Source organism: Varanus komodoensis, unplaced genomic scaffold (genome assembly GCF_004798865.1).
Source record: "Varanus komodoensis strain SLA01 unplaced genomic scaffold, ASM479886v1 scaffold31, whole genome shotgun sequence".
NCBI lineage: Eukaryota > Metazoa > Chordata > Lepidosauria > Squamata > Varanidae > Varanus > Varanus komodoensis.
Window position 1 is genome coordinate 4524557 of NW_025335780.1, and position 21630 is coordinate 4546186.

Consider the following 21630-nt stretch of genomic DNA (forward strand, 5'->3'; position numbering starts at 1 on the left):
AAAAGAAGCCTTTTGAATTCAAATGTGAACAGCAGCGTTGTTATAACTGAAGACTCGGTGTAATTTGTACATAAGCAATCGCTGATACCTTCTCAAGGTCTTTCTGCTTTAGAAAGATTTGATGAAGGTGTTAAAAATGCAAACTTGTTTTATTTTATTGTGTTGTTCCGCCTGGATGCTGGAAAAGGGTGCATAGCCACAGCTGGGTACACACAGGCTGCTTAGAGTGCTCCCGGTGATTTTGGATTGCCAATCTTGCTTTGTAATTCGCCATGCTAGATGGAGATGATGGCAGTTGTAGTCAATATTCAGAGATTGCCGCACGGGGGAACCTTGTCTAATTCTGCACTTTTGGAAGAGATCTTCCGCTTCAGCAATCTTGTTAGGTGGACATCCAGCATCTGCTTTATGATTTCTGATGAGGAAGAATTCATCACCTTCCAGTACTGAGCAGCTTTTACCAACGAGATGCTTGTTTGTTTTAATATTGACATTTACATGACATCCCCTACTCCAAGGGGAGTCTCTGGGTGGCTTACCACACTAAAAAATATGGAATCATTAAAACAATAAAACAGATAAAAACAATCAATCCATAAAAACAATCAACTATCATAAAATAGCAATAAATAACTCATTACAGTAAAACCACCAAGTCCACTGGGGGACAATAATACGATATTACATCATTGCAGGTATTAAACTTAGTTGTTCATTTTTTTGGTTAAAAATAATTGTTAAAATGCCTAGAAAAGAGAAATGTTTCCTCCTGCTGCTGGAAAGTAATGTTGGAGCCAGGTGAATTTCTCTGGGGAGCTTATTCCACACATGGATTGTATATTCAGTCAATATGCTTTATATGTTCACTCAAAATCTTGTGCCTTGTACTTTGAACATATTGTAACTAGGGATCTGGAAATCACCAACAGGTGAGCTTGTGGAGATTGGACCCAAATTGGAGCTGGGGCCAATTCATGTCTGTGTCACATTAATAATTATGCTTCTACCCACCTCATCCTTTTTGTGTGGAAGCCATGAAATACTGGTATTCATTCAAATGTATACATTTTTCATGTGTACTTTTGTTGGGTTCTCCCCATCCTTTTCACCACCAAATGGCATCACAAGCACAGGAATGTACAAGCCTTGCCCTCAGATTGCTCTCACATTCTGGTCTGAGAGGTGAAAACAGGATAGTGTATGGTGATAAACAACCCCACCCCCATATCAATGTTGAATATTTGCTTTGGGATATCTTAGGTGGCAACCAAAGTTCTTGAGAACTTAGCTCACTACATCCACTGGACAGTAGGCATAGGGTCATCCAAGACATTTCTGGTCATCCTCCCTAGATTTTCAATGTCCATTCTTTCTTTTTTAAAGGATAGGTGTAACACACATGCTTCTAGATGTGTAGGGAGGAAAATCAGGTGTTATTCTACATTTCTTGCTAAAGACCTATCTGCTTCTACCTTTCATTATTCTGCTCCATGGTACAGAGGGCTGATGGTAAGACTGACATGGACCAGCCCTTCTTTTTAATTGCATACATATCCATTGTTTTCATATTAATAATACAGTCCAATTTCTTCAAACTTATTAGGGACATCTACAATTAAGCATTGGGTATTCTTCCCTCCGCTACAAAGCACTTCCCTCCGCTAGTGCAGCCTGGGATGTTCTCGTTGGCATCACCAAAAATGCACTTGCACATGGAGAGCTTTAACGCACTGCATTGGTAAGTTCTGTGAGTTTCAAATATGGAAGTGTGGACCCCCTGAGAAAAAGCCAAATCAAAATGTTCCTTCCACTGACAGTTTGCAGATGTAACTGTCTAGCTGAAGAGGACTGGAACCCTGACAGGTTGCATTGTCCGCTGGCTGTGTCGGTCTCTTCCACTGTCTGCCCCAGAAGCCTCCTGCAACCCTGAAGTCGGTCATACCAGAAGAAAGCACAAGAGCAGTTCTTTCCATGCTGTTTGCACAGAGAGGATGGGCATAGAGAGGACTCTGGGTGTAGAGCCACAGCAGTGAGGTAATCTTTTTTTTAATACCTCCAGTGTGGAAATCCCCAAATGTCATGGGCCTCTAGATGGCACTGTCTCAATGTTTTTTAATGTTAGCTTTATTATATTTTAAATCTATAATTTAAATCTATTATATTTTAAATTAAATGCTAATGCCTAGTTTTAATGTTTTTAATGCATTTGAACAGCGTCTTGAGTTTTTTTTCAAAATAAGAATAAAATAGCATTGCTCAAAAGAGTTATAGCATGTGTTTCAATCAACTCAATCTAAACCTTGATTCACTGATATTTTACTAGAATAGTAAAATAGTCTTGCCCATGATTTGTTCTTTACTCCCAATTGCTAAAGGAATGAGTTCGGGGACATGAGGTAGGGGGACAAAATAGGATTTTAAAAAATCTTTGTGACTTGGCTAGTTTGGGACTTACATTATGATGACCTTGGGTAGGGAATGCTCTTCTTTATATCCAGTAGTTTCAGTCTTTGACAGCATCTTGCCCTTGTTAAACAGCCCATGGAATTCCTCTCAGGATTTTTCCCAGGAAAATGTCTGCAGGGAAGCTGAATAAAACCACCACCTCCTCCTCCTCCTGAAGTCAATTAAAATCACCATGCCACTCTTTGGAGTTCTTCAAGCTCCTCCACCTTACCCTTGCCCACCCCTCTCATTATCAAGAAGAAGAGAGTGCTTGTAGCATGCACTGCAGCTCTGTCATTTAAGGCTGGTCTATGCCAAGGCTGAGCTTTGCGAGTCCTGTTGGCTATGATTTCAAGGAGTGCTTCTTCCCACCCAGGCAGAGGATCTTTTGGAAGGAGCCACCATACTGGCAAAACCAGAAGGAGCTCTGCTTTTCAGAGGTCATCCCACTGAAAAGGAGCTTGCATATCAGCCAGCAACACTTACAAGAATAACTCTGCATTTGTTTTGAGACAGTCAACTCATTTCTTAAAAGTCACAGACCAAGTTGACTTCAGCTTCTGTCTGTGAATTGCGATGGATGAAGCAACTCCAGCTATGAGTGTCCAAATACTTTTGTCAAATTTTGGATGAACATTCTCCATTTTCCCAAGTTCTCATTCTGCATATATAAACTGCAGTAAACACATAGAATTCTTCCTTCTTGCCAGTCAGCCATCCTAGATAACACCATTTTCCTACTGACCATCACTTCCCTGAGGTGCTTGGTGGATACATACCTGGTAAGATCCACTGACTTCGCACATTGGGGTTTAGTGGGTGGACCATGAGATCACACCAGGACACTTCACGTGGGAATGCCAGGAGATTTAGGAACTCATGCTCACTCCAGATGTCAGTGACAAAGTTTGTTGGATTACCGTCCAAATTAACCATGTGCATATTATGACCATGTGCATAACACTTTCATCTTAAAAAGGTAAAGGTTTCCCCTTGACATTAAGTCCAGTCATGCCTGACTCTAGGGGGCGGTGCTCATCTCTGTTTCCCAGCCGAGAGAGCCAGCGTTTGTCCGCAGACAGACTCCGTGGTCATGTGGCCAGCATGACTAAACACCGAAGTGCACAGAACGCTGTTACCTGCCCACCGAAGTGGTACCTTTTCATCTACTTGCATTTGCATGCTTTGGAACTGCAAGGTTGGCAGGAGCTGGGACAGAGCAATGGGAACTCACCCCATTGTGCAGATTTGAACCGGTGACCTTTCGATCAACCAGCCCAGCATCACAGTGGTTTAAAAGTAACCTAATTTTGAGTTTTACCAGCATTAGTAACCACAACCGAACCTTTACCTAGAAGCCACGGGCTCCAGTGCTGAATCCCTGGAGAATGCAGTTCATTCCTTCTGGCGACCTCCACTAAGGGCCAATCTTGCCTAAGCGATGGATCAACTCCCCTTCTGTTTATCTCGGTGAGTTTTATAAGCAGAAAAGAAAACTACAGGGTTTTCTTAAATCTTCAACTGGCAGTAAAAGTTTTATATTGAGTGTGGTCATGTGATACTTCATGGTCTAACTTTCTGAACTGTCCAGAGTACTATGTCTATTTGGTACATTGCAATAATAAAGAATCAGTAAAACTGAGATTGGTTCTGAATGCAGATAATCAGCCGATATATCTGCATGCAGCCCAGTTTGGAATTCAAAGCAGGCTATTTTCGCTCAGGCCGTATTTCCTAATATTAAATTCCACCCTCCTTTTTCCAAGTGTGTGAGTGTGCTTCAAAGGGGAGTCAGGAAGAACACCCATGCCATCCCTCTTCACACAGGCACCCGCTTATTCATCACTTGCTCTCAGTTCCTCTCTCTCTCTTTTTGTTTCAGATGGAAATCACAGCAATTCTGTTTGTGCCAATCACTTTGCCTTTCTTGGTTATGAGAGCTAGTTGGGTTGGTTTCACTGAGTCACAAACATTATTGATGTTACTCCATGAGTCAAGGAAAAGTCTCTTCCACTCTGAAGGAATCCACTAAAGATAATAAGGAAAAACGTGAAAGAAAAAAAAATTCTGATGTTCTAATGGAGATGGGCAATTTCTCATCTATTTACAACTAGTACTTGTTCATGGCTGAAAAGTCCTTCCTGATGGAAGCTGAACTTCTGTAACCCTTTCTAGTGTCATGGGCCAGAAATTGTTTTCCTGGATATCATAGGAAAGATTTTTCGGTCCAAAATCGTTTTCCTGGATATCATAGCTGATCTTTGTTCAGGGCAATTGTGACTCCCATGGACAATTCATCAGCTTTTAATATCAGCAAGTGTCACATTCTAAAGGAAAGCTTGGAGCTTAGAAACACTGCAATGACATAGTGACCATCTTGCTTATCCAGAGTGATATCTGACATTTTCTTCTACACTCTCCAATTCTGGAAAACATCTCAATACTTTTGTTTTCTATCTGTCCTGATGTTGACAGGAATTGGTGGAGACTTAACTACAAGAGTCTCAGAAAGGGTGTTACACTAATGAATGTCATATCGACATTGCATCTCCTTATATTTGTCTGTGTGCATGTGTTAGATTTTCTGCTACGGAACAAGCGGTGTTGGGAAATGTCAGTAGTGATCAAAGCAAATGTGCTGGCACTGCTGACAAAGCCTAGAAAACTGACTGATGTGTGCATATTGCGAGTCTGCATAGTCCTGGCTACAGAGATTAGGAATACAGCACATGACAGTGGTTTCAAACTCCCAAAGGGAAAATTCTGTTTTTGCAGCTGTGGGTAATTCTATCAGATAGAGGGAAAAGTTCTCAAATGGCTATTTACAATCTGGAAATAAAGCAAAACAGAAGGTATGGTGCAAAATCCCTAATTTCATAATAAGGAGAAGAAGCAGATTGGGACGGTTGTCCAGGCAATGATCTTGCACTATGCTCACTAGCAACCTGGTCAGAGATATGACGGAATAAGCAACAGCGGGCTGATCAACTTCTGGTAGAGAGCAATGCTACCAGATGCAAGGAGAGCTGGCACTTTGGTTTCTGAGCATGCACATGTATCCCCGAAAGGTGATTTTCGTAATAACCTGCCTTGCAAAAAGTATGCTTCCGCATATTTTTATTTTCACTGTATTTATTGTGATCATCCCCTGACCTCTTCCTGCAAGGAACCTATATCTCCATTTTATCCACACAACAATGCTGTGAGGTAGGCTATGCTGAGAGTCAGTGACTGGCACAAAGTCGCCATGTGAGCTTCATGGCCAAGTGCCCCATGGAAATAGCTACAAATAAAAAGGAAGCAGATCAAACTGTATCTAGTGAGAAGAACTAAACTTCATGTGACTGTTCACAGCACATATATGGTGAACGCCTTTAATACTGGTTTGCCAAATACATGCTTTAGATTCTCTTCTTCAAATCACATAAAGATAGGAATGAATTATATCTTTGTTTCAGTTTAAAAAACACTCAGCATGCCCTGTTCAGAATTTTGAATGCAAACTGGAGCACATTTTCTCTGAAAATGTTTTCAACTCCTAGATTTGTTTTCAAGTTTGCAAAATGTGTGCTTAACTTTCTCAAAATGCACAACTTCTCCAAAATGCTCATCTCAAAATATGCAACTACCTCTAATTGTGCACATTGCTTTAGTTCATAGGGAAAAGTTGCCCGAATGTGGAAATTGTTGCTCAAAAGCTGTTCCTTTTGCCCAGTTTTCCCATGTGTGCAGAACAAACACGCACATATTGAAGAGAAATGAGCAGTGAGCTGAGATTTGGGGAATCTTGCTGAGACATTGTTGATTCACTGATCCCTAAACAAAAGACATGAGCAGTGTGTGTAAAGTTGTGCAATATTTGTCAAATGATAGCAAATGGAAAAAGCACTCCAGTTCCAAAAATACTATTTATCACATAGACAAATACTAGCGGTGTACATCAGATGTGGTTTCCTTCTGAAAGCAGCAGAACTGAAAGTATTCCAGAATGAGGCTTCATTCCTCATTTGTGTTTCAGATATGAAATGTGTTTCCAGGAATAAGATCTCTTAGTTATCTGGGTGGTGGGAAATAGCAAGAGTGTCCTTCAGTGATGGACAGGTCCACCTTTTAATTCCAGGACATATTTTACTAAGTGGATCCCACTCACATAGTTTTGGAGGATACAATGGGACGACCATTCTTCCAGCACTACCAAGTTTCACTATTAAACAATCTTAAACTGATCTTCCAGCATCAATAGCTCCCGAACCCCTGCACCTATACTTCTGAAATGTTGCAGGTTTATTGCCTACATATACCTTTATGATTCATGCCATTTTCATAACAACTGACAAAAAATGGGGAATGAAAGGAAAGCAAATCACTCTGTCTAAAACACAGTGAACACTTCTTCCACATGAACACTACCTTTTCTGTTTTCTTACTTATGATAATCTCTGTGCTTCCTCTAATGTTCAAAATAATGGTTTACAGGAAACACAGAGTATAAGCACGTTCTCTTTTGGACTCTGTCTACCCACCCACCGGCCCAACACCTGTAATTCACCATCTTCATATATATCTTGACTTAACTTCAAAATGTCCAGGATGTTCATGCAAAATGCAGCAAAGCAAAATACCGATGCTATCATTACGAAATATGACAGGGTTGGTTCGCTCAGAAGGGGCACCTTTTTAATCCAATTTTGCCAATAAGTGGAAAAGTAATCCACACTGCTTGTATATAAAGCAAATCACAGCATGCAGATATGTACCATGAAAACCCTGCCACCTAATTTTCTGATCGGAATGTAAACTGGAGGACCACTGTGCACGTTTAATGATTCTATGACAACCTATTAGACTAAAATATAATGGCCATCCAAAAGCAGAGTGGGAATTCAGGCAAAGAACTCTACTATTCCAAGTTGGACATGGCATTCATGATACCACATTGGCTCCAAATTCTGGGTCACTTGAATTAATAATCTTTCCCATGATCTGGTTTTGGATGAATTCTGTTCCCCAGCAGCTGCCGGGCAGTTAATCTTATATTGAAAGAGCATTTTCAGAGGGTCCAGAAGCAACAAGGGAAAGAGGGAGGGAGCTTCCTTTCTGTGAACTTTCTTATATTTTAGAATGCAAGCTGATGATTTTAAGTTAACTTCAAAAGCCAATTATTGTGAGTCCATGTTTTAAGAATGATCCTGAATAATATTACCCTCATCTGCTTAATTTGCATGTCACAGCTGATCATGGTTAGATGGGCCAGGAATGGCAGAAGGGCGTTCAAGAGCCTGCAACATGTTCCCTGTCAGTTAAACATGCTTCAAAGGACAAAGAATATGGCAATAATGAAACCTGTAAATATTTTAGTCTAGCTGATCATATTGACATTGCAAATATGGGCAGTCAATTAAGTGCTTTCTGGTGCTGTAATGCCAATACTGAATTGTATCCAAGAAACTCTGGCTGAATATGTCCAATGAAATACATGAGAATTGAACTAAACTGTAAGTTTAAATGTCAGTCCAAAAAGGGAGAGTGTTTTATATTCCAAAAAACACATTTCTACATTGCACAAAAGAAAAGCAATTCATAAACAGCACCTTTGTAATTTGATACCTAATGTAATCTGTTAATGCTCTACATGTTACTATTTTCCTTCAAAAACTTGTTTAAACTCTTCCTTTATACACCAAGAAGCTTACCTTCCAAACATATTCTTGAATTCTCAGTTAACTTTTCTTCTTCTTCACCCAAATCACAGTTATTTGAGATGAAGGGAAGAAAATGAATACAGCATAATAATTATATGCAGATTGAAATCTCTTTCTCATAAAATTGTTAATGCTTGAAGAGAGGCAGAGATTATTCTTTGGGAGAAAAAGTACATAATCAGTTCAGTTTAGTGACAAAGTTCCTTATCAATGCCTGCCTTCGGAATTAAAATATATATTATCATACCAGTCAAGCAAATCCAGTCAATAAAGATTTCTAGATCTCTTTTCTAATTGCACCAAGGCCACATGGCAGCAGTGCGCATGAATCTCTTAACCATGGGGACGAGATTAGGGGCTGGCTTTGCAATTGAATTCCCCCATCCCACAGCGCTGCCTTTCTCCACTCCTCTCCAGAGAAAATCCCCACTTGCCTTAACTGTTTTCCCTCATTAAGAGATATGTCAATATCCACAAGTCAATATCTGCCAGGTTTCTGGTATAGGCAGGATTTGAAGGGAATTTGGAAATCTTACTTTTAGAGAGAACATATATAGCCTCAGCCATGTTTATTTATAGTGTCAACATCCAGTTGCCAGCAGAGATATGTTTTTGATATGTGGAAAGGGCTGTATGAAGCCTCAGGTCACCTACCTCCTTAAGGACCAAAACAAAGCTGATTGCAACTGAAACATTTGCTTAAACAGAGAATGTTTTCAGCCCTGAACTTACAGAAAGAGCATAGAGGGTGAGGCTTTTTTATGGCATTTCAAGATGGAACTAGATATTATAAAGTTCTTACTCTTGGAATAGTGCAGAGCTGCAGGCTGGGTGAAAAGCTTGACCCTTCCCCATTCAGCAAACTTCCCTTGGAATGTGCAAGTCTTTAAGTTCATTTCCCCCAAGCAGAATCCAGAAGTAAGAGAAATACAGCTGAGGGAAAGGCATGCTGGGGGGAATTTTCTGGCAAATAGATTAAGTGCTACCTCCTCCTTCTCGCAAGTTCACCAGTGCAAATGCCCTATCCCATTTATGGATTACCTCTGCAAAACAGAGGTTTGCTGGGAGAACGTGTCCCTCTACCTTCAGTTCACCAAAGCCTTAACAGAGTTTCTTTAGGGGTCCTTACACAGATCCGTGTAGGCCAGGAGTTCCAAGGAATATCCGGTGACCAAGGGGTGAGCCCACAAGCCTTGTTTGATGGCTCCCAAATTCCTAACCGGAGGAATAGTCTCTACAGTTCCTGCCACATTCAAAAGTATCCCTGGAATGTCTTAGGAAGTGGTGCACACAGGATACTTCCAGCTTCCTAGGATGATTAGGGATGAGGCTGCTATGTCAGGTTGGTTGGTTGGCTGGCTGGTTTTACTTTTTTCTCTCCCTTGGAGATTTCAGCACTTTCATGCTATGACACAGAACAGTTGCTGTTGCTGGTGTGTGTGTGTGTGTGTGTGTGTGTAACCCCTCCCACCCCACCAGGCACCCAATGCCGACTTTGAGGCTTCAGGGACTGTGCTGCACCTCTGCATTGTCTATCTTGAAGTTACAAAAAAGAGGGTTTGTGTGATCTGTTGAAGTGAAAGTGTATGTGCATAACAAAATTAAACGGGATGGATGAACCTTTTTAGCTTATCCCTAGGACTGGGATATGGGAATAAAGTAAAGACAAATCCCATGAAATTCACATTTAAAAGAAAAGAAAAAGAAAACTCCCAAAACATTTGAGTATGCCTGTCAGCTTAGCCATGCAGTGATAATGACTGCATAAAGCCTCCAATAGCACATCTGAAATAAACTACCCGGAGCATCGGTTCATAGCACTGGCTCAGCATTTTCGGACGTTGCTGCCTATAGACAGCCACTGCTTTGACAACAGGGTTCTGCTGGCCCTTTTGAGAGATCTGTAAACAGCTGCTCTTGAGAAACGTAGCAGAACCGCTTGATCAGGTGTGGGAATGAAATCCAGTTTATTTTTTTCATTTCTCTCCATTCATTAAAGCTTTGTGGAAACCAGGTGGGCTTGTGGAAGAGGCTAACTGCTAGGCAAAGAAGCGCTAAGGCCCTGGTCTGTGTACTCAATCCATCTCTGTGGGCAGCCAGCAGAACACAAATACAATTGTAACTGTTCATAGTTAGTCTGTGTGGTCTGTAACCAGCTTGAGAAATGGGGGGGGGGGGGGCTATAGATATTAGAAAGGAAGAAGCAGATTTTCCAGATCTCCTGTGCAATGGGAGTAATGGCTGACATTGACTGGCCATAAGATGGATGAATGGGCTTCATTATTTCTTCAACTTTCTAACTGTGGAAGAATTATGGTACAGGAGGTCCTTACTGAGGATAGTCCCTGAGGATGCAGTGCCTCTCTCTTCTTCTCAGAAGGGGTGGGCCTTTGGGTAGTGAAGGGCTGGGATGCTGAAGATATCCAAACTCTGCTCAGTGCAATAAAGGTCTCCAACATGCTGAAGATTCTATTTATTTATTTTTGTACCCTGCCATTTACAGTGTAATACTCCAATAGCTACTTTATATTGACGCTGTGGTTAAGATGAGAAAGTATTAATTGTACAGTGATCTTCCTATTTTTACTTCCCTGTGGGTTGGGTTGAGTAGGGTTCAGTTTTGTTTAGTATTTGGTGGTAGGGATAGGGAACTTGAATGGAAGGAACAGAAATTCAACCAGAAGGAATTCATATTAGGGTCACTGCAAAATCTAGTTAGCATCCTTGCATGGTCCTGTATTCCCATATTTCCATATCATAAATTGTTGTTGTTGTTAGTTGCGAAGTCATGTCCGACCCATCACGACCCCATGGACAACATTCCTCCAGGCCTTCCTGTCCTCCACCATCCCCAGAGTCCACCTAAGCTCACACCAACTGCTTCAGTGACTCCATCTAGCCACCTCATTCTCTGCTGTCCCTTTCTTCTTTTGCCATCTATTGTTCCCAGCATTAGGCTCTTCTCCAGGGAGTCCTTCCTTCTTATTAGGTGGCCAAAATATTTGAGTTTCATCTTCAGGATCTGGCCTTCTAAAGAGCAGTCAGGGTTGATCTCCTCTAGGACTGACCGGTTTGATCTCCTTGCGGTCCAAGGGACTCACAGGAGGCTCCTCCAGCACCACAATTCAAAGGTCTCAATCCTTCGGCACTCAGCCTTCCTTATGGTCCAGCTTTCACAGCCATACAATGCAACTGGGAAAACCATAGCCTTGACTATACACACTTTTGTTGGCAGGATGATGTCTCTGCTTTTTAATATGCTGTCTGGAGTTGCCATAACTTTCCTCCCAAGGAGCAAGCGTCTTTTAATTTCTTGGCTGAAGTCCCCATCTGCGGTGATCTTGGAGCCCAGAAAAATAAAATCTGTCACTACCTCCATTTCTTCCCCATCTATTTGCCAGGAAGTGAGGGGACCGGATGCCATGATCTTAGTTTTCTTAATGTTGAGTTTCAAGCCAACTTTTGCACTCTCCTCCTTCTTCTCCTCTCCATCAAGAGGCTCTTTAGTTCCTCTTCAGTTTCTGCCATTGGAGTGGTATCATCTGCATATCTGAGGATGTTGATATTTCTCCCAGCAATCTTAATTCCAACTGGTGATTCATCTAGCCCCACCTTTCTCATGATGGCAAAGTTTAATGTTTACATGTTTCAGAAATCATATAGCCGATGGCAATTAGCCTTAGGTTAATAAGTCTGAAACTATGCAAAGCTAATCACAATAATCAAGTTAGGATAATGCAAAATGGTACCTGAGAAAGTTAGAGTTGCTGGGAACACATCCCATGTTTTTTCTTGATGCCTAAGTGTTCTGCGAGAGCTCCATGGGCACAGATTATTTCAGACTGTGTTCTTTCCTCCAGTTGGTGTTCAGAACATATGTATGCCACTTAAACTGGCTTAAGCTGCAATCTTAAACACATTTACTACAGAGTAAGTTCTGTTAGATGCCATCACACTTAGTTCTGCATAAAAACATGCATAGAATTACTCTATCAATAGCCTCTCCATCTGTTCTGGAAACTCTGAAAAATGTAATTTTTCACTATGTATGTGCCCAGTAGCTAAGAAGTACACGGTGACTATTGTCTCTATATTAGGGCTATTGATGGCTATTGAAAAAAGAGAATTTTCTTTGAATCTGTCCCAATTGTAGAACTCCTTCCAAAGTAAGATACTCCTGGCATCTTCTTCATCATATTTTAGTTTGTCCCATTTTATGGAACTGAATTGCTTAATTTCAGTTTTCCGGCTGGCTGGCTGGCTGGCTGGCTGGCTGGCTGGCTGGCTGGCTGGCTGGCTTCCTTCCTTCCTTCCTTCCTTCCTTCCTTCCTTCCTTCCTTCCTTCCTTTTATCGCATTTGTATGCTGCCCCATATCCGAAGGCTATCTGGGAAGCTCACAGTTTACTAATGTTTTTTCACTGGTGTCCAAACTGCAAAAAGAGACCAGAAAAATATGGCTTGGATGAAACAGAACTACCATTTTTGTTCAACTTTGAACACTCTGCAATAATAATTCCTGACATCTTCCCAGCGCTAGAAGGCCTTCCTTACCCCAAAGCGCTCTCAGCCACTTCCCCACCCCTGAAATTTCTCCCCTCCTTCCCATCTCCTTTAAAAGGCAGAGCAAATAGAACCTGAAGCTCAAGAAAGGCACCAAAGGTGTTTCTCTCCCTTTCCCTCTGTCAGTCTGATGCTCTGCTGAACATGAGCCTGCTGGATCATGCGAGAGGAACAACTCGTGCTAGGAAGCAACTAGGAAACTCAGGAGAATCTTCCTTCTAGCATTCATGAACCTCCTCTTGTGCGCAGGTTGGTCCTCAAGAGAGAGCCATGCTAAGCTGAACTCCACGAACATTCACAGAAGGGAAGGTGGTGCAACTGGCAGCCTATGTCCACATCATGAAAATGCACCAATGAAGGGTGCTGCAGAAGAGGTGTTCTGCTCGCGCAGCAGTCATGCGGGGCTCCATTCGTGGGGTGCTCTGTGTGAAGAACCCTCTGGCATGCCAAGTGCAAAGGTGCTGCTGGGATGCTGCTTGGCAGGGGTTGTGTGGGGATCCATTCCTGGATAAGCTTCCTTCATGGTGTGTATTTTCTTACAGGGTTACCAGCTGGCAAGACAAAATCAGTGGGAACAGGATGTGGTAAGAACAGGGAGGAATGGGGGAGGAATTTATTTCATGAGCATATTAGTGTGAACCTAAGTCCCATTTCCCTGAACTGATAGGTTAACCAGAATGAACTTATCTTTCAATATCTGTATTTCTCTAAATTTTGTGTTGCACTTCTCCTATCAAAATATGTGTAAAAATTAGTTTATAGAAGGGAAACATGCACACAAAAATACATATATTGAAGAAAATGATAGGCAAAATGTAGTATAAATAGGGAAAAGTCTTGCAAAGATGTGCATATTCAGGAAAATTGAGTACAAAAATGTATAGATTAGGGAAAATGCATATAGAAATTTGTGTGCATTTTTGTATGGTGTTCTTTAGGAAAAGAAAAAAAAAACACAAGCTAATCCAGCAATGAAATGAAAATAATTTATGATTGGAAAAATGAGAAATGGACAGGAATTCAGGCAGATGCACCCCCAAAAAACCACAGGATTTATTGAAAAACCCCTCCTGTACACTCCTACAACCCCAGCTGGGACCACCTGATCTGATTCCTTGGCTGTTTTGAAGGTCACAAAGCAGCCTCCAAGGACTTTGTGGAGGTCTGAAAGAGGACATCTACTGGCTGGGGATGGGAAGGAGAGGGCAGGATACAAGAACTCCTATGACCTTTCTACACAAAGGCTGCTGCATACAGAAGAGGGGCAGGGCATGGGGTCTGATACCCCACAAGTGCTGAGTGTTCTCATCAGGAACATGGACTTAGGACTACGACAAAGTCCATGGCGGAATCCATGGAGCTGAGTTTAAGGATTCTGATGGAGCTCCACCTCCAGAAGAGAGTATTCACACTTCCCTAGCTGTAACTCTCAGTCACACTGGTGCAGTAATGTGTGTGTGTGTGTGTGTGTGTGTGTGTGTGTGAGTGCTCCCATTTTTCTTCATTTGTGCATGAGCCACTGGGAGTGGAACAGAAAGACAGAGGAGGGAAAGGGAGTTTCCGCTAGACATTTATGGCAATCATTGTGTATAAGCATAGATTTCCAGGGCATTCTCCCAGCTGTGTAACATGTGTCAATGGGTATATTACTGAAAGCAATAAAATTTGTCTGTGTCACAGTCAGGCTTTCAGCCTCAGACTTGTGGAATTCATCACTGTCATCGGTAGAAATGCCATATAAAGCAGACATTTTTAAAAAGCTGGGGTGCATCCATCAGGTTACTGACTCCATAAAGACTTTTAGACAATCCCTTTTCTTTTCCCCAGCTAACCGAGTTTCTGCAATACTCTTATCAATTCTAGATGTTAGAGGTTAGCAGTTGCTGTTAAAAGTGGTGTGTGTACAGGAAGGAGGCATGGATGGTTGTTGGTGTTATGAACCGATTACATTGAAGACATTTCTAAATGAAGTACAGAAGGCGAGTATCCGTGTAGAGGACAGGGCCGCCTTCTAGGGAATGTCTGTTGGAAAAAGTGGGCATCTGGAAACTTGGCACAATGGAGAGTTCCAGAGGGTGGCAGTATGATACACAGACTCTTGTCAAAATAATAATAGATAATTATGATTATGGACCCCAAAATCTTGGGTATTACCAAGGGTGTATCTCTTGATGGGCTGAGCAACTAAGGAGGAGAGTTGGGTTTCAGGTAATCATTTAAATATCTATAGAATTATCCAGAAAGTAAATAAAATTGTTCCAATATCATCTCAATATTATAGATAGTAACAGCAGCAAAAAGAAACACGTGCCTGAAATGACAGTTTCTTTTTCAAAGATTTATCCTCCGCAGAACCTAGGTCAGCTTTCATCTCTGTAGCTTTTTTTTATCAAGCAGTATTATGTCTTTAAATCTCCCAGCCCTCCACCCTAGTTTCCATTTCGGTTCAAAGGAAAAGTGGCTTTGCATCATCCCAAAACACACAGGAAGTGACTTCTTTTGATTACAGGTGGGAATACGCATTTGATTAATCAGAGCTGCCGCATTCCTATTCTCAGTGGGCATTTGAGGTTGCTGGGTGACTTTCAGAAGAGAAAGATAAAAACTAGGCTTCTTTATTAAGCATATCAGTTGCTAAATTCCACTCTTCACAAAATGCATTTGGAACAATGAGTTTATGCCTACAAAGACACAACATATTATCAGACAGCATTTGATTTGCCACACTCAGATATTGCTACACTTTGAGAAATCATTGAACACTGGGAGAAAAGGTACTTGCTTTGCTATACACCCTTAGCTCCTCCACCTCTGTTTGTTTCTTTGTCTGAAATATTTGATTACGGTCAGATATAAATCCAGTGTGGCGCAGTGGTTAAGAGTGTGGGACCGGGACTCAGAGGATCTGGGTTCGAGTCCCCGCTCAGCCATGGAGCCAACTGGGTGACTTTGGGCCAGTCACAGACTCTCAGCCCAACCTACCTCACAGGGTTGTTGTGGGGATAAGATGGAGGAGGAGAATGATGTAAGCTGCCTTGAGCCCTTTGTAGGAAAAAGGCAGGATATAAATCACAATCTGAATCTAAATATAAATTAAGCATTGGCTTCCATATTAAAACTTGCATTTGGCCTTTATAGTGAAAAAATAGTGGGGTTGTGCTAAGAAATGCCAAGATATTTTACAGAATGGTAAATGATGCAGGGCCTTTGATGATCCTGCAAAATGAACGGCTATGGGAAGGGAGGCAGGAGGTTCTGTTTTTCCCTGAGATGGCACTGTCTTGTCAAATACTGAGTCAAAGTGAATGCAGGTGCCCCTTGTGACTTAGACATCCTGCAGCAATATATAAATATATCTTTACAACATCGGAGTGGTATTTATCTCTTTTCCTGCTGTGTTTGAATTGTATGTTAAATTTACTTTTATGTTATGTTCTAATCACACTTTTGCGTTAATCTTCTTCTTATTGTAATTAACTGACTTGAGTGTCACTTGAGGCAGCCTATGCTTCCAGCAAATAATAAAGCATTTCCAATGCGGAATTCTAAATGAATCAAGTCCGCTGGTAGGGTGGGTGAGATCAGACTGAGCCTGTGTTTGTACCTTGCCGTTTCTTCACTGAGAATACCACTCTCCTAATAGACCCATGTCCTTCTTGACCTGTGCCCACACTAGCAGGCTCTTTGCCTGAAATCCTCGCTGCCCTGTCTGCCTGCACGTCTCCAGCCTACGCAGAATAAGCCCTAAGAAGTTCATAGCTTAATTGTATCCTGAAGCAAGGCCCGCCAATTTCCCCTGTTACAGCAATCCAAGCCAGCATGATCAGAGTGGCCAATGTTAGTTCCCAGCTGATTGTAGAATATCTTAGCTAATATGTAAGGCCTTTTCAGGATTTGTAAAAGGTTTTACTTTGCAATTAAACACTGTGTAAACTGAGGATCGGTGACATAGAAGCCGTGTTCCCCCTGAAACGCATGTTTATACCTTAACAAAGCAGTAGGATTCCTCATGGACCCATATGGAATGGGAAATTGTTGTGACCTGAATCAAGAAGGAGCCAAGGAAATAATAGGATTATTTGGGCATGGGAACCTGAAGGTCATAGAAAGATGAACGTGGTTTCCTTTGCTAGTCAATGAGTGCCCGGGAACCGAGCATGCATATGGGGTTGTTTGCACCAGCCAGGTCCAGGATGGAGGTCCCCTTTAAAGCTTTCAGTGACACGTTGTTTAGCCAGTACAGCCTCTGCCATCATTTGTATCATGGACCTTATAGGACTAACAAGGGCCAAGAAGAAGTGGGAGGAAGCCTGAATTGCACAGCGACTTGAACTGCATATCCGATGCTGCTGCTGCTGCTGCTGCTGCTGCTGATTCACGGTAGTGCTTGAGAAGATCCCAGGTCTCAAAAGTCACCTGCTCTCAGTCTTGACGTGCTATGGAACATGTCAGGATGAAAGAGGCTCAGGCCTGGGCCCAGTGCTCGTCAACATCTTTATTAACAATTTAGATGAGGAAGTACAAGGAAACATAATCAAATTTGCAGATGATACAAAACTGAGTGGAATAGCAAAGACACTAGAAGACAGAAGGAAGATCCAGGGAGATCTTGATCAACTTGAACACTGGGCTGAAAGCAACAGAATGAGAATTAGTAAGGACAAGTGCTAAGTCCTCCACCTAGGAGAAAGAAACCAAAGGCATCGATGCAAGATGGGGAATAATTGAGAAAGAAAAAGATGTTTGAGTAATTGTTGACAATACGCTAAACATGAGCAAACAATGCATTGCCAAAAGGGCAAATGCTATTTTGGAATGCATTGACAGAAGTATTATTTCCAAATCACAAGAAATAGTAGTTCCTCTATATTCTACACCAGTCAGACTTCATACTATGCCCAGTTCTGGCACCAAGATTTAAGAAAAATGCAGAAAAAATAGAAAGGGTCCAGCGGAGGGCAACAAAAATGATCCAGGGTTTGGAAACACTGCCCTATGAGGAGAAACTGAAAGAACTAGGCATGTTCAGCCTTGAGAACAGAAGACTGCGGGTGGACATGATATCCCTCTATAAGTACCTCAAAGGCTGTCACAAAGAGGAAGGTCAAGATCTCTTCTTACTGATGCCAGAGTGTAGGACACAGAACAGTCAATTCAAGCTGTGACAACCCAGATTCAGGCTGAACATGAGGAAAAGAGTCTTCACTGTCAGAGCAATAGGACAGTGGGACCAGCTGCCCAGAGAGGTGGTGGGCTCTCCCCCAGTGGAGACATTCAAAAAGAAACCGGACAGTCATCTGAGTGAGATGGTGTAAATTTGTGCCGTGCAACAGTAGGGGGTTGGACCTGATGGCCTTCATGGCCCCTTCCAGCACTACTATTCAATGATTCCATGATTCTAGGAAGAGGAAGAGAAGGAAAAAATCTTTCTTGTCCCTCTTTTCCCTGGTACTCTTACTGGTGACTTTTGCATTCTAAGGGAATTAGAGAAAAGAAACAAGGATTAGGAAGGTGTTTTTATAGCAGTTCTACAATCAGCTGGAAGATACCTCCTTCCAGCTTATCTTACATCCTACTACTCAGCACTAATGTGAACTTTCCCTTAGTGCAAAGTCCCGCAGGACATGCTGCATTTGTGTACTCCTGACCAGCATTTGTTTTCAATATAGCCTTTTGAAGAAAATAAAGCACCATGGAAAAAGAAACTAGATAGGACTTTTTAATGAGATCATCGTGATTACATTGAAAAGGTTGGGAAGTTAATTAATCAGAACAACCATAACAATGCAAAGCATTCAAGAAAATCAATTAGAGATTAGAAGAACACTAAAGTACACCCGTAAACCATTTAAAAGCCTGGATGTGAGCTGAATCCATGAAAGATAGAGTTGTGCTTTGCCTTGATTTAGGCTAACCACTCTCATTGATGTCTACACATTTCTAAACATGTAAGCTACACTCCTATATATGATCTTTACCTGGGAGCAAGATCTACTGAGGTCAGTAGGACTTCCTTTTAGCTAAATATGGATAGCCATTGCCCTGTTGTAATTGTAATGGCTCTTTAGGAGTTTCCTTGGCCCTGGGAATATCATTAACATGAACACCTTACCACCTTAAACTGAGACAGTATTTTGGCTTATCTAGCCCAGTAGGTCATACTCTAGGGTTTTGACCTGCTATTTTGTAAAGGGTTGATTAATATTCATAAGTGCAGAATCATTTATTCTAGTAACTAAACTAAAGCTACAATTTGTACTGAAGTATATTATAAATTGAGGTCATTTATAAGACCATTATGGAAACTGCTGTTCTAAGTGCATGCCTGTGATGAATCTTGTCCAGAAACACATCTATTTCATTTATATCAGCCATTCTTTCCTTTGTGAGCTATACAGATTTGCAATGTCTTGCCTGTATATTTACTATTAACATTGGGGGAGAGTTATATCTATTGAGGCAATGAAATAGTCAAACCATTCAGAAAATTTTAGGGGTAGATGTTAAACCTGAGTCCAGTTAATACAGGACAAAAATGTTTAAGCACTAAAATATTTCCCCCAAACACTTCTGGTTTATAAATAAGGAAGATTGGTTTAAGTCAACTGGAGATAAGTACCAATGGCACACCATTTCCTTCTGCATCATATAAATTAAGAAGCAGTGGTATGTCATTTTATTGCCCATGAAAGCTTATATTACAATAAATTGGCAAGACTCCATGCTGTTTTTGCTACACCTGGATCTTGGGACATTAAAAAAAAATCATTTTTTGATCAGGATTTTAACTAGTTACTAGCTTCCAGATTAGACTTGCAATCTGTGGTCGAAGTCTGTACATCTCTGAACTCACATTGTGATGTATGCATGCAGTTTAAAAATGAGCACATTTAAATAGTTTACAAATATACCTTAATCATGGAAGAAGATGTGTAAATTTGGAAAAATATGCTTGCATTTTCATGTGAAAAACAAACAAACAAGTCAGAATGAGCTTTGAGAATTAGGTGAGCTTGAGTTTGTTGATTCCCATATGCCTAGCTAGATCTTATTATAGATTCTTATATATCATAATCAATGAAAAATACGTTAATTCATCCACAACTTTTGGCTCAAAGACAATGAGAAATGTGAACCTCTGCTAGCTTTCTCTCCCATAATATGCATCATTGTATGTGTGCCAGAATTCAATAGTACTTTAGGCAACAATGGGTAGTTATCAGTTCTTCAATGATTGCATTTCATACTCATTTTCAATGACTGCAACAGTCACACTTAAAATTTGTCAAGGACAGTTCCCATATTTTTTAAAGAACACCGTACATTTTGTTTTTCAGGCAAAAAGTGGTTTGTTCAGGAATAATTTCAGCATTATATCTAAATAGAGGATAGAGTAAGTACCTCAAGTTTCAAACTAAAGTGGGCTTACTAATTCATTGAAGACCAGGTTTATTTAATGGGTCATTGTACCATTAAGGGGCACTTCTGGAGTTGATCTTTGTTAGCTGTGTTCATTTACAGAACAGGTGATCTTGCACGAAGTGCTTCTTCACAATTAAAACAATTCTTGGACTCTGTCTTGAATTGATGAGTGTACACTCATCTTTGTAAACTATTGCCCAAATGCCAACAGTACTTCAGACATCTAGAGTTCAAGCATTTCTCATTAACTACACAGAGGTGTGACATGTGATATCTCATCTTTAATGGCATTCTAAATATTCAACACTTCCCAGCCCTGACTGGAAGAAGCTCTTCTACTCTGCTGTCAATGGACTAATGGCTTGCAGTAACTTCTTCTCTACTCCCAGTCAGAAGTCGCAGTTCTCTGACTGTCATGAGCCCTTGGTCACAGAAATAAGGACAAGGGCTGTCTAGCTTTGGTCAACGGTCAGGTATCCCTGGGAGGTTGCACACCTCCCTTGCTGGTGTTCCTGGAAGGCCACCAGCAAGGAAAAATAAGCTGCAGTCATCAGTTGCAGAGAACCTTGGGCCAGCCCATGGTCAACATGAATGCAGCCAAGATACTGGAAATATGTACAGTGGATCTTAGAGACCTCAAAGGTCCTTTCATTAAGCAGAAAAACTCTCATCCCATCCTGGTGAAAGTTATGTTTTCTCTCCTGCATTATCCACTGTGAATGCCTCAAGGTTTTCTTTGCGGGGGTGGGGGTTGTCTTGTGTGTGATTCCCTGTGCATGAAGCATGAAGGCAGTAGGCCTCTTCACCATTACGAAGTGCATAGGTTGAGTGTGCATGAATGAATGGAATCAGAGTGGCAGAATCTACTCCTGGTGAACCTGTGATGTGTCTTTAAGGTTGGAATCTGGCTGGGTACAAACATGGATGTGCTGAGCTCTTGCAGTGTGTTTTCAGGAACTCAGGAGCAAAGACAGTGTGCAGAATCTTACCATCAAATCCGGAATGTGTGAAAAGGACAATAGCAGCCTTGATCAATCTGGTGCTGTCCAGATGCTTTGGTCTAGTTCCCACCAGCTAGTTCCCAAGCAGCATGGCCAACAGTCAGAATGTTAGGAGTTGTCTCTTGGAAGTTTTGGACTATACCAGACTGGACAAGACTGAACTGCAGCCTTGCCATTTTGGACATCTCTCTTGTCCTGCCAGTGGCCCAAAATGCTATTCAGTTTACAGGTTTCAGAGTATCCAACAGACATTCTGGGTGCTTTCTGCATTTTCCAGCTTCACTTCCATGTTGCATCACCAGTTTCTGATTCAGGATGCCACATGCAATGTTGAAAAAGTGGTACAAGATCATCACACACAATTTAGGAAGAAAAAGAAGATGCATCATTTGTCCTCCATTCCGCCAACATAGAAATGCAGTTTCATCTAATTTCTGTTGTCAAGATTGCTGAGCATAAGTTTTGGAACTCATGGTCATCACCTTCCATCCTTCAAAGC